The sequence below is a fragment of the Solanum stenotomum genome, chromosome 4, assembly GCF_019186545.1.
Source record: "Solanum stenotomum isolate F172 chromosome 4, ASM1918654v1, whole genome shotgun sequence".
Lineage (NCBI taxonomy): Eukaryota > Viridiplantae > Streptophyta > Magnoliopsida > Solanales > Solanaceae > Solanum > Solanum stenotomum.
The window spans coordinates 10,439,655-10,445,275 of NC_064285.1; positions in this window are offsets into that span (position 1 = coordinate 10,439,655).

Here is a 5,621-nt window from a genome sequence, read left to right on the forward strand (position 1 = left end):
TTTTCTGACATATGAGGTCTAACTCTAGCTGCCTCCATTCGCCACCTATATGCGAATTCTTTGTAACTTTCGGTCGGCTTCTGCTTCATCTTCTCCAAGGACTAACGATCAGGAACGATCTCCATATTGTAGGCGAATCGTTCGATGAAATCCTTAGCCAGAGCGTTCCAGCTAAACCATTATTTCATTTCATGAGACGTAAAACATTCTAGAGCCTCTCCGCTCAAATTTCAACTAAAAAGCCGCATTAACAAAGTTTCGTCTCTCCCAATCCCACGGGTTGGTCACAGTAGGCCCTCAAGTGTGCCAAGGGGTTCCCCGTTCCTCCGAAGATGTCGAATTTTGGCACCTTGAACCCTTCTGGAGGTCCAAATTTGGGTGAATGCACAGGCCTTCATAACTCAATCCGACGACCTCAGGAATCCAGTTCAGCTCTTCATGGCTTTTCTAATTTCCTCCTTCATATCTATGTTGGCAGTCTCTTCCTTTGACCTCCACTTCTCCTTCTCCTCATAGTGGTCGAGCTCCGAACCATGAGCATCATGCTCGTTGGGGACTGGTATTTGGAAAAAGGCTTTTTGCGGTAGTGGTGGAGCGATAGAGGGACTCTGGCCATTTAAAGGGGCGTGATAGTTTTAGGGAAAAGTCTGGGGGTTGGTGTGAAGGAGGGAAGTGCGTGGGTTGTTAGCATTTTGGNGGGGGTAGGCCAGTTTGGTGGTTTGGATTAGGGGGAAGGAGTGGCGCTTGGAGGTTGGTATTTTGAGGAGGGGGTGGTGTTTGATAAATGTTGAGGCGTAGTGGGGATTTTGGGTGGTAAGGTCAATAACGGAGGGATTACGAGCAGGACTTGAGGGTGGGTTTTGAGTTTGTTCCACGTTAGAAGGGGGAATTTGAGCTGGAGGTCTTTCGTCTGGTTGAGTGTTGACAGCAAAAATCGGAGGAGGCAAATCTTGTTTTTTCTGCATCTCGACCCTCATCTCAGCAATTTGTTGCATCAACTGCAGGATCAGTTCATTTTGATCGGCAAGGACGGGCTGAGCCACCACGACATCAGTAAGGTCGGTTTCTTCGTTGTTATCACCCATTGTTGTTTTTCCCTATTGTGAACTTTGACTGGGAAAGGAATCTGTAGGCCCTTTTGATCTGGTAAAATAGGGGTGTTCAGCCAGTGTATCAACATAGATCAGTTCTAAATACCTGTAGAGAAAAACAACTCAAAAGAAAATCTGTCAGTATTAGTTCTGGATGAATAATGCAAGATATCATATAAAAAGCAGGTAAACACATAAAAGTTGCTTCGTTTGAGGACACGTTAACCCACGAGTAACAGGAACTGATCTTTTGAACAAGCAGGAATTTGCCCGTTTTATTTTGTGTTGAGGCTAGTGACCTAGAAAGGTTAAATTGAGTTGAGCTAAGGTCTTCTTACTGCATCTTCTGGCATCTGTTGATCTGAACTCAATGTTTCCTTGTAGAATGAAAGAGGGGGAAAAGAAAATTTGAAAAAGATAGGGGCCAGGCCTTAAAAGGCTGCCTACATATCTCCAAAGGAGAATTCAGGCCCTACGTAGTTCGAATACAAAGGAAATTCTCATTTTCATTCATTCATTTCTGGTGATTACAAGGAAAGAGAAAAACAGATAATAAAGCTCCTAAAAGATGGATGGTGCCTTCATCGAATCTTCTTCCTCTGACTGCCGTATTAGCCACGGGGAACAAACTCAACTTGAATCTTTCCCATGTTGACGAGGGATTCCACGTTATAGCGAAACCTGAGGCACCTCCCAATGTTGTGATCGATGGCATCATGATAAGGACAGGGGTTCCAGAACTCAATTCCAACGGGATCGATTGCTTCGTCATCCTTTCTGATAGGGGCCAAGACTCCTTTTTGAACTAACCAACTGTAGATGTCCAACAAAGTTTTCTTGAAAGGCGTAAAGTAGTGACAATAAAACAAACTATGCTCAGTGACCGGCATACTAGGCTCCTGTTGGTCACAGGTAAGGACGGTGTTCCTACCCCACATATACGGGATCTCCCCGAAGTTGATCGGGTTGCGGATTGCTGCCTTAAGCTCCACACATTCCTCTATGGTGTGTCCTTTTTGGTTCGGGTGGTAGGCACATATCTTTTGAGAGCTTTCATGCCCAAACCCCAAAGTGGTTCCTTTGAGAGCCTTTAGCATACCTGACGCCTTAAGGTGCTCGTAAATGAGAGCACACGACACGACTCTTGCCCCCACGCTATATGTCCGCTCATAAGCTGGGAGAATGATCTTTATGTCTCCTGCTTTCAGACGTCCCAGGAAGGGAGGCATATAGATAATTTCCTCATCGGCATCTTCTTCAGTAGCTCCAGGGTGAATGTCTTCGGGACCACTATTTGCTTCTTGATTAAAGAAAGAGCATTTCCCGCGTATCCTCTGAAGTCTCATAGTTATGTCTTTCTTGAAGACATCATGTTCCTTCCGCACAACAACTGTCCTTTCACTTATAACATCGCATTTCGTTCTTTTTGCTGCTAATTTCGCGTCTAGTGCCGCATTTGCTGCTTGTGCGACCGCGGTGGCGAACTTCGCTTCTATTCTCCTTTCTCTGGTTTCTTGGATCTCTCGCCTGAGCCGCTGCAATTTCATCTTCAAATCTTCCTCGGTTAGCTCTATGTCGATACCCTTGCCTTTTCCCATTTTAGCAGCAATTTCACCTTTCCTGAGATGATAGAGTGATATTTTAGGATTTGGTATTGAGATTTTATTTCTGGTTGAGAAACTCAAGACTCATAGAATTTTGGTCGGACATTTTGGTAGTGACTTGTATTTGGATATTGTAGGAATTTTTTGAAATTTTTTTTTTTGAAAAGGAGTGGGTTAAAGATGTCATAATTCAAAGTAACGTACCACATAAACAGTTAAAGCACACAAGTAAACAGACAAATATCACGTCCTAAACATGCATGTGACCCTTTTGCACCAAGAGTAGGCCTAGCGAATTGAAGGATGCATATGTCTTTTTAAGCCAATTCGTTATCCCCAAAACACTTCATTAATAGCATTCAAAAATGTTTGACAAACATAAAATTGGGGAAAAGAGTTCGAAAAATAAATTACAAGTCAAAGTACAAATAAAGTAATCCCACGCAGGGGATGATAACAAACTTCAAGCTCATTCTGATCTTTCACCAAGTCTGCTCCTCTTGGCTATGTTGACCTCTTCCTACAGAGCATATATGTTCGCCCATAGGTGATCTTTTGCCAACCGAGCCCCTTCTTGGTGTCTGAACCTCTCGACCGACTGAATCTGCTGCTCCATGCTATCATCTAATTCTGACATACATTGCCTGGATTTTTGTAGCTCTTGCTTCAACTGAGCTATGATTTTGGCGTCTTCTGAGTGTCGACGCTGATGCTCTAACTCATTCCTATCAAACTTCTCTTGGAGTTGATGAAGTCGAATTTGATGCTTGGCTCCAACATCTGCAATAAGGGAAACGTTTGGACCGGGTTAGATAGTTCCGGCGAGACTCTTCTTTAACCACTCTTTGTAATCCTTAGAACATTCCGGACGAAACCTATTCGGCACAGGGTCACCCAATACCCTTCGAGTCTTCCATAATTGAAGCATCTTTTTAGTAAAAGCGACTTCACCATTTTCATGATCTGTCACAAATCCTGTCATGTCTTCGATCTGAGGAAGCTCTTGTTTCCCTCCTAGCTGTCTAAGTACTCGAGAAGGAGCATATGACCGAGTTCCTCTTAACCCAGCAAATACCAAGTAGGGGGCCTTACCACTTCGGATCACAATTTGTTTTGTTACTACCAAGCATTGGATCGACCACTGCACATTTTCCTCTCTCAAACCCTGAAGTTTCGGGTACCAAAACTCTTGGCCTCCAGTTCTATTGAAATGATTACGTTGCACCCACCATTCGTGACTTTCGAGTCTGTTTGGCCTTTCCAAAAGATCTGGTTCTGTTCGATCATGAGCTTTGACAAGTGTCTCATCATCCACCATTGGAGTATCAGGTTGCACCCTTGAAAGAAACGTGTGCCGCTTTTACATCTATCCAATGCCCTGTAAATGTCGGCAAGGACCATAGGAGCCAAATTATAGTACTTTCTTGCAGACCCGTAGCCTACTCCATAAAAAATGACATGAGTAACCATTACTACACTTGGATGAATGGTGTAGTTTGGTCCTTAGGGAAATACCATTGTCCCAAGAAAACATATCGCAAAAGCGAAGGGGCGCGTTTCCTTCCATTTTTCTTCAGAAACAAACTCTTCTTTAAACTTCTCGTAAGCTCTTGCGTGTCCAAATCGATAATACAACTTCCGAAGTGGAATATTTGACCCGGGAAGCCTGTCCATCCATTCAGCTTTGACAAGTGACAATTTTTCTTTGATTTCGGCAAAATCCCATACTTTTGGAATGAGAAGATCAATATCGGGTTGGTGTTTCCTCTTGTTGCACATGCCAACACTCTCGTTACGGGCAAGGACTTCATCTATAGTCGGAGTCAACTCTACTTCCGCAAATCGAAATACCAAGTTGTCGCTGTCCCAAAATTTCACCATCGTTCCAATCAAGTCTAGGTAAGCCACCATTTCCATTAATGACGGGAGATGACCTATGTGTCTTTGAACTTTCTTCTTCTCTTCCTTGTTCATGAATTTCCACCAAACTTGGAGGTAAGGATCAGGTATAGTCACCATTCGGGTTCTCAACGGCTCAAATGTCGAATTCATCCTAAAAAAAAACAAACAAAGGTAAGTTAACCCCCACCCCCACCCCCACTTGATAATTGATTTGTTTAAAAATGACAAATACATCCTTCAATTAAAACACATAAGTTTGATTGTCATTTTATTGGCAAATGGGCCAAATAGACACAAGGTGGACTTTTAATTGGCCCAACACGCCTTGGGCGTTGGGTCAACCTAGATCAAAATGCGCTAAAAATTGGGATTTGATTTCGCTCTACGCTAGTTGACTAAGAGTGGCTTTGAAAGACCGGGAACCCAAGCGGGAAACTTAGGTTGAAATTCACGACAACCATTGGACGCATGACGCACCAATAAATTGTCGATTCTTTCGAAAAAGGGTTGAGTATAAAAAGTCCGGCTGCGATTATGCAAAAACCGTCCTTAATATACTATACAGATAATAGGAAGATGCCATGAAATGCAATGACAGTTATAGCAGTTTAAGCACTTTAAACACAAATAAGCAATTCAACAGTTAATATTAATTAGTCAAATAAGTCAAATTTTATGGTTAGAACTTAATTAAGTCCCTAGCAGAGTCGCCATTTCTGTTTTATTTAAAACTGACTTAGTTTTCGAAAAATCGATTAAACTTATGATTTAAGCAAATCGAATTTTCAAAATATCAGAGTCGCCACTTAATTTTTTAGTAAAAATCAAGAAAAAAGTTTAAGATTTTCAAATGATTTAAACAGACAAAATCAACTAAGAATAGGGTTCGAGCTCAAATGTACATTCCGAGAAGGTGATAGGCCCTCGAAATGCCCGCTAACTCGCGGTTGACCGGTGATTTGACCAAAATGGTTTGACTAATTTTTGAGAAATTTAACATAGGGATTTTTAAATAAATTACAAT